This window comes from Crotalus tigris, unplaced genomic scaffold (genome assembly GCF_016545835.1).
Source record: "Crotalus tigris isolate CLP2741 ecotype Arizona unplaced genomic scaffold, ASM1654583v1 scf7180000018097.2503214, whole genome shotgun sequence".
In the NCBI taxonomy this organism is placed as follows: domain Eukaryota; kingdom Metazoa; phylum Chordata; class Lepidosauria; order Squamata; family Viperidae; genus Crotalus; species Crotalus tigris.
In genome coordinates, this window is record NW_024096820.1 from 1,504,455 (window position 1) to 1,527,660 (window position 23,206).

The 23,206-nt window shown below is 42.1% G+C and overlaps 1 protein-coding gene across 15 annotated transcripts in view; it reads right to left on the reverse strand.

Moving 5' to 3' along the window:
* TRERF1 (transcriptional regulating factor 1) overlaps nt 1–23,206 on the reverse strand; it is a 99,365-nt gene that overhangs the window by 69,889 nt on the left and 6,270 nt on the right. The window contains exon 2 of one of the 15 annotated variants that reach the window (XM_039347697.1): nt 11,715–11,896. The exons of 11 other annotated variants lie outside the window; for them this stretch is intronic. The gene's annotated coding sequence lies outside the window, so the exon portion shown is untranslated. Of the gene's footprint in view, nt 1–7,054; nt 7,140–11,637; nt 11,897–23,206 lie in introns of those variants that run through there. 3 more of the 15 variants (XM_039347693.1, XM_039347695.1, XM_039347694.1) reach the window with 3 other exon arrangements.

A 23,206-nucleotide genomic window follows, 5' to 3' on the forward strand; every position in this document is an offset into this window, starting at 1 on the left:
AGGTAGATGGAAACAGTAGAAGAGGACAACCAATGGCAAGGTAGATGGACTCATGTTACAGTGACAATGAGTGCTCTATTGGAAGACCTGAAAGGCCATCATGGAGAAAATCTATTTTTCTGTTTGCCAGGAGTTGAAAACAACTTGATGGCCCACAATGAATCAATCAATCCATCAACAGTGCTATGCAACATTAACTTGTTCAAATCCCTTGGCAATCATCACAATTCACTAACGAAAAACTTTATTTTGTCCATCCTTTAGGTCCTACCTCTCAATTTAATCTGCTAACTCCAAATTTTATTACTGGTTATTTTTAATCTCCTTTTTCTCTACCTTACACAAAACACTATATGCCTCCTTTTCTTAACAGTTCTTAATTTCAAACATGCTTTTCTCTCACTATTGTTTCACCAAGATATGTTTTTAAACTAATTTTATTAAAGATAAAATTATGCAGATAAAATGCAAACTACAAAAGATAATATGGAAAAATAAAAAAATGCAGAAAAACAAAGAATAATAACCTTCCCTTCTTCCCAGCAAGTAGAGATAACTTTAACAACTTATCACCATCTCTTAAAGTATAGACACCATATCTTCATCTCATATCCCACCCCATTCTCTATAAACAGCCTCATCATTCTATCCTAATCAAAGTCCATTAAGGGTTATCAGAAGGGGCATTGTCTTGCCTGAACGCCTTTTCTCAGCATGATGATGGATAAGCCACGGATTGGGTTTCCTGAAGTCCCTTCTACCCAATAGACTAAGTCTGAGAGTTAGCCATGCCTCCTGCTGGGCCGTGCTGCCCCAGTTCCGGCAAAGGAGCAAAGTCTGACACATTGGTTCCCCTACCCCTGACACAGGACCTGACAGTCACCAAAGAGGTGGGAGTGGATTATCCATCATCACGCTGAGAAAAGGCATTCAGGCAAGACAACGCCCCTTCTCCAGCATGAGGATGGATAATCCACGGACAGGGATATACCAAAGCCTACACTGTCCCTATGGGGGGGGGGAATAGTCAGGACATGTGTCCCTCTGGACGACACCACTCGTTGTAACACCCTCCAGCCAAAGGAGGCTTCTGCGGAGGCAAATTTATCCATTTTGTAATGTTTTATAAACAGGGAGGGCGACGACGGTGAGGGCTACATCCGCCCTTGCTGTCTGAACTGACACAGATTGTATGAGAATGTCATCCAGGTAGCACTGGATCCATATTGGAACCAGCCTCAGGTGGGCGGCTAGAACCTTCAAGATCTTTGTGAATACCCTCGGAGCAGATGACAGGCCAAATGGCAGAGCTCTATACTGATAATGACAGGATTTGTAACAGAATCTGAGATATCTGTGATGTTTGAGAAGGATTGGGACATGTAGGTACACTTCCGTGAGGTTGATAGATGACAGGAAGTCGTGCCTCCTGATGCTGGCCAGGATGGATTGTAAAGTCTGCATCTTGAATTGTTTGTACAGTAGGTATTTAGTCTCTTTAGATCAAGAATGGCTCCCCATCCTCCACAAAAAGGATGGAGTAAAAACCTTTCCCTACCTGTTCAGCCGGGACTAGCTCCACGATCTTTATTTCCAAGAGATGATTTATAGACTTGTTCATGAGGTTTCTCTTGGTTGGGTTTAAGGAAGATGGGCATTGGAGGAACCGATCCGGTGGTCTGGATAGGAACTCCAATGACAGACCGTTTTCTATGGTAGATAGAACCCAAATGTCTGTGGTGGTGGCTTCCCATCTGTGAATAAAGAGGGAAAGCCTGCCACCTATGGGGGGGGGGGTCCCAAGCCTGCCACCTATGGGGGGGTCCCACCCTGGAGTCATTTATTTCTCCTAAAGGGACGGCCCCCCACGCTTCGAAAGGGCCATTTTCATTGAACTTGTTGTCTGGATTTGGGTCCAAACCGGTCCGATTGACGCTCAACCTTGGGGGGGGGGAAGGAGCAGGGTGGTTGAGACCACTCCGTCCCTGAAGTGTTGCGAAAAGTCTGTTTTTGATAATACGGGCTGGCTTTCCTGTCCGCCCATCTGGCCTGGTGTACTAACACCTTCTTCTTGTCCCGGTTTTCCACCAAGTATGGATTGAGAGCTTCCCCAGACAAATGACCCCCAGTGTAAGGTGCGGTGGCCAGATGCCATTTGGACTTTAAGTCCGCCCGCCACTGTTTCAGCCAGAGCAGCCTGCGTGTGGATACTTTCGCGGCAATTGCCCTGGCCGAAAATCTGGCTGCGTGTAGTGTGGCATCTGCTGTGTATTCTGCCGTTGCAAGCAACTTGGTGGGCCTGCACCTGCTCTTGGGGAATCATGGCCTGAAGTTCTCGAAGCCAAATGATAGAAGACCAGGAAAAGAAGGATGCTGAAGTGGAAGCCTTCACTGCCCATCCGGATGCCAGATGTGACCTGTGCAAGGAAAACTCCAATTTTCGTTCCTCCAGCCTCAAGGCCTCCGCCATATCACCTGGTATGGTGGAGGGGGAAAAGATAGGGGCTAAGGATGTGTCTACCGCCGGGACCTAGTAGATCTGACAATGACGGAGTCACATTGAAGAGCTTTTTATCAGTGACAACTGGAGCAGGGGGAGCACTGAGACTAGCCCATTGTCTCTTTACAGTATTGATAAAAAATGGGGGACACGGTATATGTTTTTGAGTCACAGTCGGTTCAGAAAACAGCGGGTCTGGTGTATGACTGGTGGAAGGGGTGGGTTGGGGTTCTTGCTCTGGCGCAATCTTAGATGCTGCGGAAGCCTTAGATAGAATGGATCTGAATAATGTGGGATCAAATAATCCCACGAAGGGAGAGGATTCCTGATGTGTTTCCTCATCCTCAAGATCTGAATATGACTCTCTGTCATGAGATGAATACTCAGAGGCAATGGAGCAAGCATATTCCGGCAGCTCCGAGTGGACTGAGTGGTAGATGAAGGCTTGGATCTCTGTAAGGAGGCAATATTCTGTGCCAAGACCTGAATGAGCATTGATTGTAGCTGCTCTGGCCAAACTGCTTGAGGAGCCTCGGGACAGAAACTAGCGGCAGTGGGTGTGAATGTGGCGGAAGGTCCTGGCTGATTACTGGGCGGTGGTGCCACCCAGGTGACACTTGGATCTGGAACCATAGAACTGATGGGCCTCTGCTGGGCCTCGATGTCTGGGGAAAATGGTCTGTGGACCTGAACTGTTGTGGTTAGTTGTGGCCCAAACAAGGCGCCCTCAGATGTGGAAGTGGAAGCCGGGGGAATCTCCCTTGGAGTCTCCTTCTGGGCCTTTGAGAATTATCTCTCTAGGGCCAAATGTCTCCTGGTGGCTTCCTTTTCAGCCGCTTTGGATGGAGCCTTGGTAACCAATGTTTTGGCCCTTGCTCTCAGCTTCCCTGCTGCCTCCAATTTGGAGGATTTACATTTCTTTTTACTTGGGGAGCTGGTAGGAGACAGAATAATCTGGGGCTGCTTATCTTCAGCCATTACAATGGAGATCCTTCAGTACAAGACTGAGAATGGATCTCAATGAGAATAGGAGCAGAGGCCTGATTTGATGCCTGTTGAAAAAAAACTAGTAAAACTAGTGTGAGCTCCTGACAAAGCTACTGTGAAACACAGTGTGTTATGGAAGGGCAGCAATCCTTTGGAGTACTAATTGCAGAGCAATAATTCCAACTGAGGAAGTATTTAAACTTCCAAGTCACCAAAAATATTGCCAGAGGCAATGTCAAATAGATGTAGCTGGATTACTAATGCTAAAGCCACAGGATGCCAGAGGCATGAACAAATTGCTGCTCAAAATGGCGGCCGTCCACGTGTGAGGCAATTGCAAGATAGTCTGAAGGCACATTAAATATGAGAAACCAATGATAATCTATATTCTTCCCCCACAGTTTCTCCCCTTGTTGTTATTATTTGTCTGGATGAATTATCCTAGGTAAATTGCCTGGAAAAATGGTTGTTTGAGCTAGTCAAAATTGCGGCCGCTGGCCACGCGGCGAGCCAGGGAGTCTGGTAATCTTCAGGCCGAAGCCCAGCCTATTAGGGTTAATCGGAGCTCCGCGATTTAAATTTGGCTGGGAGAATCTCAGAAACAATTCAGTAAATGGAAAAACTGTTTGTGAATTAAAGGCTCTTTGGAGCAAATAGCCAGCTACTGACACCAAAATGGAGGCCGCTAATCGCGCGGTGGGCCGAGGAAGCCTGTGATCCTCGGGCTGAAGCCCAGCCGATCAGCGGCAATGTGAGCTCCGCAGATGCCCGTCGATCAGATAAGGTGATCAGCGGAGCCGTGGCTGGGCTGGCTATGCGAGAAATTGCCTCATGAGCTTACATAGCTCAGCAGGTAAGAGAGGAGAGAAAGAAGGGGGATTTTGCAAACAGTTGGAATGAAAGGAAATAGGTAGGACAAACTACCAATTCACCAGAAAGGAAGGATAATACATGGATAGGAAAATATAAACCTGATACGATCTGAGAGGGAACCAACGTGTCCTGCAGGGTATAAGACTAAGTCGGAACTGTGGCAGCACGGCCCAGTGGGAGGCTAACTCTCAGACTTAGTCTATTGGGTAGAAGGGACTTCAGGAAACCCAATCCGTGGATTATCCATCCTCATGCTGGAGAAATAACAAGATTTCTATTACAAACTAAATCTAATAAACACACTTAAAGGTCTTCCTTTTACATTTGTATCTCATTTTCTATCTTTAAAGAAAGCCCCCAAACATAGTCAGTAATGTGATATTTAATAATCTCTTCTGTTCTTCGTTCGGTCCATCACATTACTACATATGTCACCAGTGGGCATTCTAACTCCATTATACCATGCCAAACGCTTACCAATCAATTTTTTGCACTAACATTACAGAGCTACTTATTAAGCCATTAGTCTGTAATCTTTGACAAAAAATCATCACAAAAAAGTTTCCACAAGTATAGCACCTGTGTAATTTCTCCTTCAAAAAGGGCAGAATTATTTTCTACCTCTATCTCTTGTGTGAGTTCTATATTAAAATAAATTTTAAGAAAGATAGGGTAAACATTTAATTTGCAAGTTGTGTATGCCGTTTTCAAAATAAATGCATTTAGAACAGATATTTAATATATAAAAGATATATAGAGGTTGATGTTAAATAATTCTTTCAAAACCAAATAAAAAGGAAAAGAGAACTGACAAGTTTAAATTTAGAGCTATTCCCCTGTCAAAATCTTGGTTCTATTCTCCCATTTATAAGAGATATTGGAAACAGAATAGCCATATATTATCTTCTTTTTCTTCAACTTTTAATAAAGTACAACCAAACCCAATAATAATTTCTCTGAATCATTTTAAGTTAAAATAACTAGCCACAATGTAAGACAGCTGCATGTTTCATCTATTCTCTTGTCTTTAGAAGTCTGTATGTCTCAACATACTTTCAATTTTGAGTCACTGTAGAAAGTTACAATAAATTGCTTCCCAGAATGCATAACCATATAGTTTGATTGAGCCATATGTCTGCCAAGCACCGTAAAGATTTACAGTAAATGATGAGCAATTTACAACATTCAGAGTGATGTGCCAGCAACTCAGATAAAAAGCGTACCGTAATTCATTCAGACAAAATAATGTGCTCAACTCCAAACTTGTGCATTTTTATTTCAACAATGTAAAAGAAACTATAATTGAATTTTTATCCTAACTAATCAGAAAAATATGATGCATGTTCTCTGTTTGGCGTCCCCCGTATTGCAATAAAAGACAGTACAACATTTCACATATGCATTCGTTGATGCATGTTATGCGTGTACACAGTACGGATTGAATTGGGCACATAAACATGACAATTCCTTTTGAAATATGAATAGTAAAAACAGAAAAAGGAACAATTATACTTTTTAAATTATTATTTGGGGAATTATGATATACTGCTGTTATTAGAAATGGTAATTTTTAGACTATTTTCCCCCAACTTTTAAAATTAGATTAAATCTATCATAAATGTAACACATTTTTTACTTTCCTTCCAAGAACCCACATTGCAGATTTTTTTTAAATTATAAATATCAGAGGTTTCAAAAGAGAAAAAAGCAGTCTCAGATGACTGAAATGGCCACTGATGCGGCCTGCTTATTCACCCTCTCATAAAATAATACATTCACTTTGGAGTAACCGTTTGATAGTTATTCGTTAAATATATCCTCCATGGCAAATCAAAGATATACAAGTAGTCCTCAACATATGACCACAATTGAGCCCAAAATTTCTGTTGCTAAATGAGACATTTGTTAAGTGAATTCTGCCCCAACTTACAACCTTTCTTGCCACAGTTGTTAAGTGAACCATTGCAATTGTTAAGTTAGTAACACAGCTGTTAAGTGAATCTGGCTTCCCCATTGACTTTGCTTGTCAGAAGGTTGCAGAAGTGGATCTGCGTTCCTCTACTCTGCATTCCTCTACTCTGATATTAAGCACAGGAGCCCCTCAGGGTTGTGTGCTAAGCCCTTTCCCTTATTCCTTGTACACACATGACTGCACCCCACTGTATAACACCAACGCAATTATTAAATTTGGGGATGACACAACAGTGGTGGGGCTCATTAATAAGAACAATGAGTCTGCTTACAGGAAGGAGGTACAAGGGCTGACATTGTGGTGTAATGAAAACAATCTCACACTTAACACCACAAAAACTAAAGAACTTATAATTGACTTCAGGAGGAAGAGAGATGTACATCTACCGTTGTACATAAATGGTGAGGAGGTGGAGAGGGTGGGTAGTTTTAAATTTCTGGGCACTTAAATCTCGGAGGACCTCTCATGGACTATGAATGCTAACATGCTTGTGAAGAAGGCACAGAAGAGTCTGTACTGTACTTCCTGAGAATGCTCAGGAAGATAAATTTATCTCAGCATCTACTTCTGTCCTACTATCACAGCGCCACTGAGAGTGTCCTGACATACGGCATTCTTGCATGGTATGGAAGTAGCTCTATAGTGGACAAAAAAGCTCTACAGAAAATCATTAAAACTGCCCAGAATATTATCGGATTTCAGCTACCAGCCCTGGACAATACCTTCGAATCTCGTTGTTTGAGGAAGTTGTATAACATTCTCAGAGACTCTTCCCATCCTGCTTACAATCTTTTTGGACCGTTGCTTCTGGCAGAAGATACAGAATAATTAAAACTCGGACCACATGTTTTCTGAATAGTTTTTATCCCAGAGCTATAGTTGCACTCACCAATGAACTAAAGGGCCACCATCAGTAAACTGTTGGACAGTATTACTTGGTCTGTTGTGTGGATGTTTGGGTGGTCTTAGGGGTGGGAAATTGTGGTGGGTGGGAGTGTGTTTGGGGATTATGTGTGTGGGATCTGATCTTTGGGTAAATTTCGTTGTATGTGTACACTGTGTATGCACATACACTGACAATAAAGTTTGAAATTTGAAGTGATCATAATACCCCAGGAAAGTGCAACCATCATATATAAATGTCAAGCTTCTGAATTTTGATCATGTGACCGTGGGGTTGCTGCAACAGTCATAAATGTGAAAAGTGGTCATAGGTCACTTTTTTCAGTGCCACTGTAACTTCAAAAAGTAATTAAATGTACTGTTGTAAGTCAAAGATATCCTGTACGATGTATGATACAGCCTTATATCTCCTTCTCCTTCTGAGCGTTGTTAAGTAACTTACATGAAGCTCTCTGAGGTATTCTTTTCTGACTTCAATCTCATCCAGAATGTAGGTTCAGCAGTGCTACAGGCGCTCTCGACAATTTTCTCAGCTATCAAAGGTCTACATTCAGAAATGGCCAAGAGAAGTCAGATCTCTCATAATTTGTACAAACACGAGCAAAGTTTTGATGGCCAAGGACTGGAAGGGAAGGCCTGAGGGGCTGAAACTGGAAAGGGCAGAAGAAGAGGTCCCAAGGGCTGCAAAAGGGGCGTTGTCTTACTTGAATGCCTTTTCTCAGCATGATGTAGAATCCACCGGATGGGTTATTTCAGCCTTCCTGCTCAGATAGACTAGGTCAGAACTTTGGCCACACCTCCCTCAGGGTGTGTCTTCCCAATTTTGACGTGGCGAAGCATCTCTGACGAAGTCCGGTGCATTGGCTCCAAACAAACAAGACACCTGCCTAGACTATCTCATGGGAGGGTGTGGATTCTACATCATCATGCTGAGAAAAGGCATTCAGGTAAGACAACGCCCCTTCTCCAGCATGAGTGTAGAATCCACTAGATGGGACATACCAAAGCCGCTCATGTCCCTACAGGGCGGGGGAAGTCTAGGCTTGTGATCCCTGAGAAGAAACTACCTGTTGCAGGACCCGCCTGCCAAATGCAGCATCTGCTGCTGCAAAACTATCAATCTTGTAATGTCGAACAAAAGCGGACGGGGAGGACCACATCGCAGCCCTACAAATCTCCTCGACCGAAGCTTGTGTGGACCAAGCCGCAGACGCAGCAGCACTGCGCGTCGACTGAGCTGTGATTTGTGCAGGAACTGGAAGTGACTGGGAAATATAAGCCTGAGAAATGCAGGCCCTAATCCACCTGCCTATGGTGGAAGAGGAAACTTTCTGACCAATGGCAGAGGGTTGAAAGGACACGAATAAGGCCTCCGACTTGCGAAAGGCTGAGGTTCGTTTAATACAGTGACGCAGAGCCCTGCTTACATCCAATTTATGCCACTGCCATTCCATTCTATCTGAAGGTTGTGGGCAAAAATTGGGAAGAACTAATTCCTGGGATCTGTGAAAGGGGGTATTGACCTTCAGAATAAAAGGAGTGTCCAATCTGAGGACCACCCTATCCTCAAAAGAAATACACAGATCAGACCTAACTGAAAGTGCGGCCAATTCCAATATCTGCCTGGCCGACGTGATAGCTACCAGGAAAGCCACCTTCAAGGACAGAAAATGAAGAGAGCAAGAACTGAGAGGTTCAAACATAGGAAAAGTCAAGGCCTGCAATACCTTGGATAAGTCCCATGACGGATAGTGATGTACCACAGGTGGTCTGGAGCTAACCTCCCCTTTTAGAAAGACATTGACTGCCAGATGTTGTGACAAGGGACCCCAGTTATCGCAAGAAGGAATGTTGAAAGGGCCACAATCCGCCTGCGGATTGTACTAGACAATAAGCCCTTGTTCAGACCTTCCAACAGATAATCCAAAATGTTGGGAATCGTGACCGAGACTGGGTTGAGATTGTGTTTGGAACACCATGTGCAGAAGTTTCTCCATATGGCGTCATAAATCCTGTTTGTGTAGGGTCGTCCTGAGGCCTGAATCATTGAGATCACCCCAGACAAATAGGATTGCCCAGCTAACTTTCCCGCTCAAGTGCCATGCAGCCAACTGGGGCCACTGTGGATCTGGATGTTGAAGGTTCCCCTGGCTGAGAGCCACTTGCTCTAGGGGAATCCTCCACGGAGGCGAGAGCAAGAGATCCACAAAGTGAGCAAACCACGGACGCCTTGGCCAATGTGGGTCAATCAAGATTACCTCTGCCCTTTCCTGAATCAGCTTGAGGATAGTAGCCTGTAACAACGGAAGGGGAGGAAGGCATAAAGTAGACCCTCCGGCCACTGACACCAGAGGGCATCCCGTTCCCTCTGCTCCCCATGTCGGAAACCTGGAGAAGAACCTGGGGAGTTGGGAGTTCAACGGGGAGGCGAAGAGATCCACGAGAGGAAGACCGAACCTCAATGAGATGTCCTTGAACAGAGCCGGGTCCAGTCACCAATCCGAGTGGTCCACCGTGGCCCTGCTCAGGGAGTCTGCTTGTCGATTCGCTTCCCCTGAAATGTGCTCTGCCCTGATAGACGCCAAGTGGGCCTCCGCCCACAGACCCAGATCCAAGACCTCCTGCATGAGCGACCAGGATCCGGTTCCTCCCTATTTGTTGGCGTGCGCCTTGGTGGCCACATTGTCCATCAGAATCAGGACATGTTTTCCTTCCACTAGGGATGAGAACTGTTGGAGTGCTAAATGTATGGCTCTGGGTTCGAGCCAATTTATATTGTGAACTAGGTCTGACCGGGACCACTGACCCTGTGCCAGATGAGTCTGGAGGTGTGCACCCCAACCGAACAGACTGGCGTCTGTGGTCAAGGTGAGTCTGAGAGGTTCCTTGAAGACTGTCCCCGTGGTCATGGCAGACGAAGTCCACCATAGGAGAGATAACAAGGTATGATGGGGAACCCTGACCCTTCTGGTGGAAGAACTGAGGTTCTGTTTCTGGAAGGGAAGAAGGAACCATTGGAGGCATCTTGAGTGAAGCCTGGCCCACGGGATGATCCCCATGCAAGACACCATTTTTTCCAGGAGCTGGGACAGCTGTACCAGGGGCACCGTTTTGTCCTTCCAAACCTGATGTACCAGCTTCCGGGTGCTGACCCAATGTTCTTGGGAGAGATAAACCTTGCAAATCCCCGACTCTATTATCGCCCCTCGATGAAGGAGGCGCTTTGTGAGGATCGTGTGACTCTTCTTGAAGTTCACGGAGAACCCGTGAGCTTGAAGGGTTTGTATCGTGATCTGCAGATCTGACTGTGCTGACTGGAGGGAACTGGACTGAACAAGAATGTCGTCCAGGTAGCACTGCAAGTGCACCGGCATCAGCCTGAGGTGAGCCGCCAAGACAGCCAAGATCTTTATGAAAACCCTTGGTGCAGAAGATAGACCAAAGGTAAGGGCTCTGTATTGGTAATGCTGCTGCACGTGACAAAACCGAAGGAACCTGCGGTGTTCTGGGAGCATGGGAATGTGTAGGTACGCCTCTGTGAGGTCTATTGAGGAGAGGAAATCCCCTTTTTTTATGCTTGCGAGAATGGACGTTAGGGTTTGCATCTTGAACCTTTTGTAGGTCAAGAAGTAGTTTAGACCCTTTAAGTCCAATATCGCCCTCCATCCTCCTGAGGCTTTTGGGACCACAAATAGAATGGAGTAAAATCCCTTTCCTTCTTGAGCCTTTGGAACCTGTTCTATGGCCTGAATTTCTAACAGATGGGAGATGGCTGTGGCTACTAATTGTGATTTGTTTGCGTTTCTTGACACTGGACACCGTATGCATCGGTCTAGAGGGAAGGAGTAGAACTCTAGGGTAAGACCATATTTGATGGTTTCCCTTACCCAAGAGTCGGTGGTGGTCGCTTCCCAAATGTTGCTGAACAGTGCCAGACGACCCCCGATGGGAAAGTCCTCCCTGGCGTCACTTTGAACACCTGTATGGTTGGCTCCACGATCCCCAAAAGGGATGTTTGGTTTGGAACTGTCCCCTGGCTCCCGTGTTTTGGCGGTCCTGCGAGCGATCCTGTCTGGGGGGGAAGGATCGTGAGCCTTTGAACCAATCCTAGAACTGCTCTGCCCGAAAGGGCTGTCTCCACTCCCAGGGACTACTGGGACAGAAGGGTAGCCTACGAAACTCCTGTTGTGGCCGCCTATCAGACCACTTGGAGGAATGAGCCAGGATTTTGCGCTTGTCTTTGCCCTCAATGATGTGATGTTCCAGGATTGGGCCAAACAAATGAGTACCACTGTATTTAGATGTGGACAAACCCCACTTTGACTTTAAATCCGCTCTCCATTGTTTCAGCCATAGTAGTCTACGAGAGGCCACCATGGCAGCAATGGATCTGGCAGAGTACCTGGTTGAATGAAGAGAGGCATCTGCCACGTACTCAGCAGCAGTCACGAGCTTGCCTAACGTCTGTTGTGTTCGAACCTGGTCAGGAGGAGCGATTGCCTGTAGCTCACGAAGCCACATGATCAATGCCCTGGCGAAGAAAGAGGATGAAGTTGCGGCCTTGATTGCCCATGCTGAAGCCAGGTGTGCGCGATGGAGGGAGAGTTCAAACTTCTTGTTCTCCACCTTCAATGCCTCAGCCATATCCCCTGGAATAGCTGCTGTAGAAAACAGAGAAGTCAGGGGGGTATCAACGGAAGGGACTTCCAAAAAGGGAAGAAAACGAAGAAGAGACATTGAACAGTTTCTTCTCTGAACTGTTGGGAGAAGGAGAAGTGGCCAGGGAAGACCACTGTTTCTCCCCTGTGGTACGGAAAACCTGTGGATAAGGAATCTGCTTGTCCTCCACCACCTGTTCTGCGAACAGAGGATTAGACTTCTGACTAGAGGTAGAAGGTTTCTCCTCCTAAACCGAAGTGAGGTTAACGGTAGTAATGGTCTTTAACAGTAAAGACCTGAAAAGAGAAGGATCAAAAAGACCCGAAGTTGGTGCCTGTTCAGGTGCTGCCTCCACATCCTCTGACATGGGCGTGTCAGCTAATTCCAGGTCAACAGACTCCTCTTCTCCCAGTTGGGAAGAGGTCTTGGAAACACCCGAAGTGGGGATTGTGGTACGCCCTGCCTGAGAAGGAGCAACAGACTGAAGTGGTTGAAAAGGCGTTTGACCCCTGGAAGACATAAATTGTGTGAATGTATTTTGCACGAAAGACTGAAACTGAGCTGACCATATGTCACCCTGTTCCATGTAACTGGCACCAGACTCAGCTGGGATGTACGTGCCCTCAGATCCTTGGTGAGCCAAAGATGATGATGAGGAATGTTGGAGCCCAATCTGCTCAGTTTCCCCCTGAGGAGATCAAGCCCTTGAGTCATCATGATAAGGAACAACAGGAGGTTCAGATATAGGAATGTCCACTGAAGCGGGGGAAACCATTTCCACTTCATTGGACCTGAGCCTTTGGGCTTTGGAGAATTCCTTCTCTAATGCCAAATGTCTCCTTGAAAAAAATCGACCTCGGAGCCAGAAAGAACTAATGAGAAATTTCTCAAACTTGCAATTGATCGGCTGTCTGCTGCCACGATTCCGGATCCAAGAGAAGCCTCGTGCCTCCGAAAGGCAAAAAGGGGAACCGCTGACCCGTTTGAGTCCTTAGGGGCTCCAAACGCCGAAAATCAGCTGTTCCGCTGAACCGCGGTTCCGCTGCTTGCTTCCAGAGAGCTGAGTCCCCGGCCAGAGAGAAACTACTACAGCCCTCCACAGAGGAGCCTGTGGCTAGAAGCCAGAAGGCCCCAAATCAATTTGAGCTTTCAATTTATCCAATTTAGTGAAAATTTAACTCCAATTTGAATCAAAACCCAATAGAAAAAGCCAATCACCATTTAAAATCAATAATTTCCAATTAGAAGAAACACCAATTCAATTAATCTAGCCTAACTAAGAGAGCCAAATTTTTTGCCCCCACTGAGCCTCGAGACTAAGTCAAAACTGGGAAGACATATCCTGAGGGAGGCGTGGCCAAAGTTCTGACCCAGTCTATCTGAGCAGGAAGTGAAATAACCCATCCGGTGGATTCTACACTCATCATGCTGGAGAATGTTGTTTACGTGTGTGTGTGTGTGTGTGTGTGTGTGAGAAAGGGAGGGGGGGCAGGCAGGCAGGCAGACTGACTGATTGACTGGCTATTTACACCATTATTGCTCAAGAACAATTAAACATGAGAGTCCTGGAACTTTAGTTTTAAACTAAACTTAGTCACAGAATAAATATATTCCATGCAAGTGAATTTTCAACTATTAAACCATGCATACACTGATTTGCATTTCACAATGCCTAAAATTAATTGCATATGTTCTTTGTCTGGTTTTTCATTTCTTGTGACTTAAAGGATTAGAATTGGAAGGATCCCTGAAAGTATATAGAAATTTAATTTGATATGCAACAAAAGCTACTATGGTTAAATAAGGCACAAGGCTTACTGCTGACAATTGTTCTTGGCAAATTACAATGTACTTGCACACTTAATTACAAAGTGAATGTTATTTCTTCTCTAGATAAAGAAAACACAATTCTAATTATTTTCTTATATAATAATAGATCTGGAATAAGTAGATAATTTTGCAAACATTTAACCTTTGGCCACACAGTAGCCTCCTTTACAATCTCATCTCTATAAATTTAGTACTGCGACATGTATGGAAAATGGAAGAAAAGCATGCTGAAGGAAAACATACAAATTATTTTATTTTGGTTTTGATAATACCACCTGCACTAGCTAACTAATTCATGGCCTACAATACTATTCATATGACTCAATTTAGATGTTTGATATTAAGAGAGATAGAGAGAAAGAGAGAAAGCCTCAATCAGAAGATATCTCCTGCAAATCAGAGAAAAAAATCTGTGCAATAACCATGTCCAAAACACAGCTCCAAGAATTCTAAGTTAGGAACAACATGCTGCAGATCTATGCCCTTAAAATGCACTGTCATTTAAATATAGTTTGTAAGGACACTCACAGACTTAAATGTAAGGTCACAAATACAGAAATGATAAATTTGAAATATAGTTATGTTATATACCAATTCCAAAATTTTATTTATTTATAGCAATAGCAATAGGAACAGCACTTAGACTTATATATTGCACCATAGAGGTTTACAGCATTGTCTGAGTGGTTTATAAATATCAGCATATTGTCCGCAACTATCTGGGTCCTCATTTTACCGACCTCAGAAGGATGGAAGGCTGAGTCAACCTTGAACTGGTCAGGATCAAACTCTTGGCTATGGGCAGAGTTAGCTGCAATACTGCATTCTAAGCACTGCACCACCCCCTAAATCAAATTTAGGTACTGTCTATAAAAGTATAATACATCAGTAAAATGGGAGTCAAATAAAAAACAAAGATAGAAACAAAGATGAGGAGAGTGCTTTCAAGGCACTATCCCCAAGGTTGAATTCTATTCTATAGGCCCTTTAGCACATTCTCATTCTGTGAACCTTTAGCATAGCCAAGTCTTCACACCCTTCCAAAAAGCCAAGAGAGTGGGGGGGTCACCTGGGGGTGGGATATTCTAGAGGACAGTGTCAACAGCACAGGAGGCCATTAGGGAAAGTTCTAATAAATATTGTATACCTACTTAACAATCACATATTCAGATAATTCTGTCTTTTTAATATGCAATAATGAATGGAATCACAATACTATTCTAGGTTGTTAAAATGAATTAAATTAAAAAAATCTGCATCACAACAGACAGGTTTGTTATCATAGCAAAACAAAAAAAAACATTTTTATCATAACAAAAATACTGCAACAAAAGTATTACCTGAAAACCTTGGGACGTATCTTTAATCTATTGCAACATTTATTAGTTAATTTAGTGCACAGAAAGACTATTGTCTTAGAAAGCTCAGATCAATTTTTTTTTTCATGCTGTCTACTTATAGAATGAAGAACACTACTCATGCTCCTTAGAGAATCACTACCGATCCTCTTTAGAATAGCGTTTGCAGTGATCACTTGCAGAAATTAGGGGGGGGGAGGGAGAAAAGAAAAAAAAACCTTAGTAAATCATATATTGCATCTATTTTATATAGCAGATCGAAAATATTAGGAATTCTATCATCTGTATACACAGATACTAACTCAAATTTTCTACAGTAACCAGAGTTCTCAGAAAAATGCACTTAAGTTTGTAAACACGTAAAAATATGGACAAGTTTTTTAAAAAATGTAAGATTAAACATGTTTCATCAATAATATTCAGAAATGAAAAGCTAAATAAAAATAAGTTGAGAAACATAAGCAAGACAATAGGCAATAAAAATATTAAATGTGTGAAATATCAGAGTGTTTTAACCATTCTGTTGATATAAAAATGTGTTAATAAGAAAATAAAAGAAATATTTATAAAAGAGAAATAATCTGATAGAACAACAAACTCTAGATAACTTTTTTTTAAATTGAAGCAAAATCTTGATATATTTCCAAGGAGCTTTACTTTATTATTAGAGTATATGAATTAAATGTATATGACACAGGGAACATGCATAGCGAACACAAATGAAACTCGTACTGTAACCTTAATTAGAACGCAAACTTTGCAATAAAGCTAACATCACACTCTGCCTTTTCTCACAAGCCTGAGAGAGAGAGAAAAAATTTTTTCCACCATTTACCTACAATTCAAGAAAACTTGTAACCTTCATGCAGGAAGGAATATATAGCAACATCCCTCAGAAACTCAGGCTGTCAAGAAGGGCATATGCAATAGTTTACTCTGTACTGGATTCAGGAGGCAAATAAAGTAATAAGGCAGAAAGAACAAAATACTGAAAACACAAAGTAGTGATTGTCTATTAGCTGGGTTAACCACTTATAGAAAAATTAAGAATCTCTTCCAATCAAAGGTTGCCAGTCAATTTTCAAGCAAGTTGTCCATGGGTGGACACGAAAATTCATATATTATTCCAATCTCCAATATGGCGAGGTATGGATTTGGAATGTTTATTTATTAAATTTGTTTGCCACCCACCTCGTTGCAAAGTATTGTCGTATGAATTCAGCAAATTGTGATTTTTCAACAACATACAGATTGTTGTATTATGTCTAATGTAAAATTGTAATTGTTTTATAGCAACTGAAGCAAGCAGGGTCTCTCTGAAGTTCTTCCTGGGGCAATCTGAACATCAACTATCCAATCATTACTTTGAAAAATGCTCCTTTGGCAAAGGAAAATTGTATTAATTCAGCCGTTATGTTTTGTCACCAAAAAAGACACTTTCATAAAAACATACAGTTAGTAACCTCCATATACACAGTCTTTCATTTATGAAGTGTAGTTATTTTATTGCCAAGTTTACCAAGTTTCCTATTAATTGTTGTCCTTGCTGAGTGCATGTAAGGAACATTAAAAACTCAATCAATACCCATACTATTATGAGTATTTTTAACCTCTTTTTGTAGGGCTTTATAATTGAGCTGATAACACAGTAGAAACCTTGCTCAAGGAAATCAAACTAAAACTAGGGCATCCAGTTGGAAATCCCAATTCTGCCATAAATCTCTCAGGGTGACCATACCAGTCACTACCCTATAATCCTCATCAATATTTTTAAAAGTATACTCATGTGTTACAGTTTCTTCTTCCACTCCCATCTCTCTATGTTGACAAAATGACACTGTTATCTCTATTTGACAAAAAAACCAAAAACCCCATCATAAATGTACTCAGCCAGATGTATTAGAGGACTAGAGAACTTAGAGCAAAGTTCATGATCCCATCCACTCTTCACATATACAAGACATTAACACCTGAAGAGAACTCATCACCAGACTTTACAAAAATCATAGCCATTTTTAAAATTTCACTGAAACTAACTACCGGTAAACTAAAAAATAATGTAATTTCACCCTTTATTTTTTCCTTATTACCAATTAGTTCTTTGGATGCAACTTCATTTCCATTAAAGATGAAACACCATTGGCAGGTCAGAGCTGGTTATCATAACTATACTGTATGAAACTTGGGTGAGAGGTCCACCAAAAGATTAGATGTCACAATATTTAGGGTTGCAATTTATACTGCCCTACTTAAGAGTAAATATGTTTTAATTTAATAGCATGTTATTTCTGAGTAAACAAATTTAATATTAGACTGTATGAAATATCTGTAATGTTTTAATGAGCTGGAATAAAAACAATTAAGTGGTTTAAGGAGCATAATTAGCAGATTGAACAAAAATGAAAACATTTAATTTGTCATTAGCTCACAAATATGCCAATGCCAAAGCTAAACAAGTCACGATTTATATTTACATAAGCAACTTTCAAACCCTGAAACATTTAGTTTCAACCTGCTATTCAAATTAAAAGAGAGAGAATGGATCAATATTGGACATGAGCCATATTCTCACATGTACCAGACTAATCTGTCACACGGCCTTGTTACCAATGTTGCAAATTTGCTCTTAAAAATACTGTATCCAAGTTTTGCTTCTAGTCTTCTATATGTTTTTCTGTTGATTCTCCAGCTCTGGATACAAAACCAAGTTCTAAATTGCATCAATAATACCTGCTCTTCTATTAGTTTCTCCATTCAGATAGCTAAATTGTTTGAACCAACTCAATTTCAATATCGATCCTGTACTATTGCGCCCTATTCCATCAAGCTTCAATCCAACTGCTTTGAGAAAGCGTACTTCAACTCTAATTAGAGTTCAGCACTGATACTTACTTTTAAACAATAGTTGGAGGGGGTAGGAAAAGAAGCAAACCGCTTTGTTTGTAAGATATTAAGATAATAAGAGACAATGCAGCTGGCCCTATTAGTAAGCAGTTTAAAGTAGTTACCTCAACACCTAATTTTGAGTGCTAAGAGTATCATGAAACTGGTTCAAGCTCTTAATGTTTAATACATTACTGTTGTGTTATTCCTCTCATGGAGAAATGCTGCCTGGCCACAGATAGCAAGGTATGGCATGGCAAAATGTCTTCAGGTGGCCATTTTGGAACTGGCACTGCTAATATTTCCAGTGGTGGCAGAGTTTCTTTGAATAGAAAGATGGGCAGCATATAAATCAAATAAATAAATAAAGGAAGGAATGAAGATATGTTCTCAATTCCATGGCTCTGATCCACCCAGGAATGATGCTGGTGCTATGCCACTAATTGTGGTGGTGTTTAAGTCAGCATGACTATGCACTGGATCAGGACCAGGAAGTTCCCAATTAAGACTGCCAGTTTAACAAATTTAAGCAAATTCTATATAATCAGCTGGCTTAGGTTTATTAAGAGATAGAGAATCATGTCCAAGCATATACTTGTTAATAAAGTAATGGATATGCAGATTAAGTTTGGGGCTGAAATAAGGGGAAGATAAGGAAGAGTTTCTCCTGAAAGTAAATATTAACTTTCATCTTCCAGGATACTTCTAACTACAGCACCCATCACTTTGAGAGTGGTTTGCTATGTATTTTCTTTCAGCACAAGCCACAAAAGAGATTGATATTGGTAAGGCTACCCAACACTGATGAATAGTAAAGGGCACACAAACACACCTGTCTTTGCGTAGCTATTACTGAATCATGAGTTCCATAATGACAAACAACTAAGATGGCCGAGGAATTACTGTTTCAGAGTTAGACAGCTATTTCTAATCAGTTTTGCTAACACTGCAACATAAGTGACACAAACTAAATCTGTATTGTACTGTAGTAGGAGTAATGGTAGGAATAGTAAATCTTTAGAACAGTGCCAGAGCTGATTGATAAGAGTATATTTTTCAGGATGAAGGAAACATGAGGTTACCGGGTAACTGAGTTAAGAAGATCTTTTGGGAAGAATGGCTGTAATGGATAATTTTGGGGAAGGTGGAATAGAAGATTGGAGGCAATCCATACTCACAAAATCCAAAACATGCTTTATTCCTTATTAAAGGATAAGGAATAATTATTTTGTCCTGCCCAAGAGTTGCTCCAAATCAAATTCTAGGAAGAATGTTTCTATCAAAATAAAACTCTGATATGAGTAAAAACCCTGGTAGATAAATTGTTCATCACACAAAAATAACCTTTGGAATTTCTTCTATTCCAAGCAATGATACTGAATATTTTTATGAGTTGAATGTCAACTAATAATCAACTTGTTGCAGTTTGAACCTCAGTAAATAACAGCTTAGGTGTCACTGCTGCAAAGTACGACTGACTTTTATTTCAGCTTCAGATCTTTTGGAACTCAATACTGTGGCAAAAAAAACAACAACAGCACCATTCTTCATAAAGGTAAACTCTCTACGCAGCTCAAAGGAAATGTTTCTTTCAAACTGTCAAAGTATAATACAGAATAAAACTATACAGTGCTCTTGATTCAAAACCAAAACAAGTACCGTATTTCAGACCATGCTAGGACACAAGACTGTGTACCAAAAACAAATTTTCAGATTGTTACAAAAAATTCAATAAATTTCTACCGTCAGCATATTTGCTGTAAGTCACTGTGATAAAATAAGGTAATATTGTATTTATATATTTATATTATTTGGGGGGGGTGAGTGAATGAGTGAACAAGCTCTAAACTACTAGTTACCCTTGTGAACCAACTTGCCAAATAGAGATTAGGAATGAATTTTAAAAAGCCCTTCAAAACAAGAGTTGGGAACAGAGTATTTTTAGTATTACTTTATCTAACCATATAGACTTCTTAAAATTCCCATTTTAGTAACAGGAAGGACAGATATACTTTTAAGCTGAACAGGAAAGACAAAGTTCTTAGGTGCTAAAAACTTAACTACAGTAAATCTCACTTCGATTAATGAAAATTGTCTACAAGGCTATAACCTTAATGAATATACAGGTAGCTTATCCCAACATGCATATATAAGCAACGTGAATATCATCAATTCAGAAATGGATGTTCTGAAGAATTTTGACTACATTCCAGACTATATCAACCTTCTCTTGGCCCATGGCAATCTGAGAACAGTTCAATGATTTATTCACATAATAAATATTCCAAACTGAAAGTATTTTTCCAGAAATGATCTCCAGAAAGGTAGGATCCAGAAGATTTGGCATAGGCTGGGGGGGGGAGGTATTTTGAAGTTCTCCAGAACTTTCAATTTCTGAGTTTTGTGCATTCCTAGCACACATATACCATAGTATGGTTCAAATACAAAGCTAAACTATGGTTTTAATATTACCAGAATAGTCCTCACACTGAAGCTAAGCAAAAACAATGGTTTGTTCTGAATTGGTCTGTTAAGAAGTTTAAAAAGGAGCATCTATGAATCTAACAGGTGCTGCTATAATGCCAGAACATTATACTACATACAGATGAGGCTGCTGATATGCATACAAGCTAACAGTGAAAGATGAACTGGCTGGTTTTGTTCACATGTTGTATCTTCCAAGTCTGGCAAAAGTTAAGAGCTGACAATACTGCTACAGTTGATAAAATTCAGCCATTCCTTTCTTCTTAATAGACCCTTCCTGTTGATTTTAATATGATCAATGGAACTATTTTAAATCTTCACGCATTTGAAAAGAACACGCTAATGAACAGTGACAATATCTTCCTACAATAAACATGTATCAATTCTATTAATAAGTCCTTTAGGCTAAAACTGAAACTGCATCATGTATAGCTGCATTTTCATATATAAAACCTGGTTATTTTACAATTTCATAAATAGATACCTTTGCCTCCGCTCACGTAAACTCAAACACAATATGCCTATGGTAGTCACCTTTGATCCTCATGACACTGAATCCACTGAACTGTATCATCGAGACTGAAATTTAATGTATCAAGAAGCGAACAAGAATACCATCACAACACACCTTCACAATTTTAAAAACTGTGTTTTTAATATTACTGGAACAGGTCTCAGTCTTCACATACTGAAGCTGAGCCAAAGCAATGGTTTGCTTTGAAACAGTCTGTGTAATTCAGCGCTGTAAAATAAATGAAGTATGAGGCACAGTGGTAGAATCACAGAGTTGGAAATAACTAAGTCAGAGTCCAAGTTGCTGAGCATTGTAGAGCTCCATTTTAAAACATCTGACAGATGGTTATCCAGCTGCTGTTTGAACCTATTTTAGGGAGCACAACTCTGTCCTAGATCCATTGTCCCCAAAGGGAGGAGCATGCACCCTCTAGGGATGCACAAAAACAACCCACTGGGGCACAGGAAGAAAATAGTAAGAATACTGTCTATTTTACCTTTATCTCTTTATTTTTACATTTCTGTTTTGGAGTAGGTTTCATAATGTGTATAATCATATAAGGGCACATGCATATACTAAATAAATAAACAAGTTAAAACAAACAAACAAATAAATAAATAAATAAATAGCATATTTTGGGATGCATGCCCCATGCTTCCCCCAGTTTCCTGATAGAGGGTTGAAGACCACTGCTCTAGATCAGGGCTTTTCAACCTTTTCACCCATTGTACCACTTTTCGGATAAGGCCATATCCAAGTACCATCACTCACCCAGCAAGGTATCTAAAACTTGATCAAAAAAAAAAAAAAAGGAAAAAAATGAGAAAGTACAGGTAGTCCTCGACTTACAATTCGCTTAGTGACTGTTTGAAGTTACAACAGCACTGAAAAAAGCAAATTATGATAATTTTTCACAATTATGATTGTTGCAGCATCCCCAGGGTCATGTGATTTACATTTGGATGCTTGGCAACTGATTCATACTTATGACATTCAGTGTCCCAGGGTCATGTGATAAATGGCCAGGGGCGTGGCCAGCTGATCACTCAGGTTGTAGAGTGCTTGTGGGGGGGGGGAATCCGTGGGTCTCTGGGATGGGACTGGGGTGAGTGCCTGCCTTCCTTCCCTCCCTTCTCTCCCCTTGTCCCTTCCTCCCTTCTTTTCTTCCTTTCCTTCACCTCCCTCTTAGTCTCTTCCTCCTTCCCTCCCTCTCCCATTGTCCCTTCCTTCTTTCCTTCCTTTTCACCTACCTCTTAGTCTCTTCCTCCTTCCCTCCCTCTTTCCCATTGCCCCTTCTTTCCTTCTTCCACCTCCCTTTGTCCCTCCTTCCCTCCCTCTCCCCTTGTCCCTTCCTTCCCTCCCTCCCTTCCATTGTTCCTTCCCTCCTTCTTTCCTTCACCTCCCTCTTTGTCCCTCCTTCCCTCCCTCTCTCCCCTTGTCCCTTCCTTCCTTCCCTTTTTGTCCCTTCCTTCCTTCCCTCCCTTCCTTCCATTGTTCCTTCTTTCCTCTCCCCCCCCCCCGTGCCTAGGAAGGGACAAGGGGAGGGGGACAGGCTGCCAGCGTGGCTGGTGGTTGTGCTGCGGGTGGCCATGGCGACATGCCAAACCTGCCTGTGCACAGGCAGAGGAGAGCTCCGCCTAACTCACTTGCTCACGCTTCGCCAGAAAACATGCCGCTTGCTAAGTTAGCAGAACGCTGGGCTACAACTGATTCACACTTCTGCTAAATTAACAAGCGGCATGTTTTCCAGCAAAGCTCAAGCAAGTTTGCTGGGCAGGAGCCCAGGAGAGCGGCTACAGCTGATCTGCGCTTCTGGGCTGCTCTGCAGAAGCGCGGATCAGCCCAGATCCTGAGCTTTTGCCCAGCTTGCTTGCTTGTGTGAGTGAGAGTGCAGGGGCGCAGAATCGGCGTTTCTGAGAGTGTTCTGCAATTGTTTTTCCTCTCTCCTCTGAACAAGAAAAATTTTGCGGCGTAGATCTGAAACCAGGTGAGGTTTCTGTGAGGTGGCGCAGGAGGTCCTTGGGAGAGGCCAGGACAAGCTTGGCATTTCCTCTCTCCCAATCCCCCTCCTCTTCTTCACCCCCTTCCCCAGCCTGCCTGAGATCTGAGCTCGCAGCTCTGTGGCTTTTCTTTGCCTTGCCTTGCCTAGCCTAGCTTTCTTCCGCCCGCTCCGTTCCCGGGAGCACCGAGGAGGTACGGCAGAAACACGTGAAGGGGAGAAGTAAAAAACAAAACAAATGCGG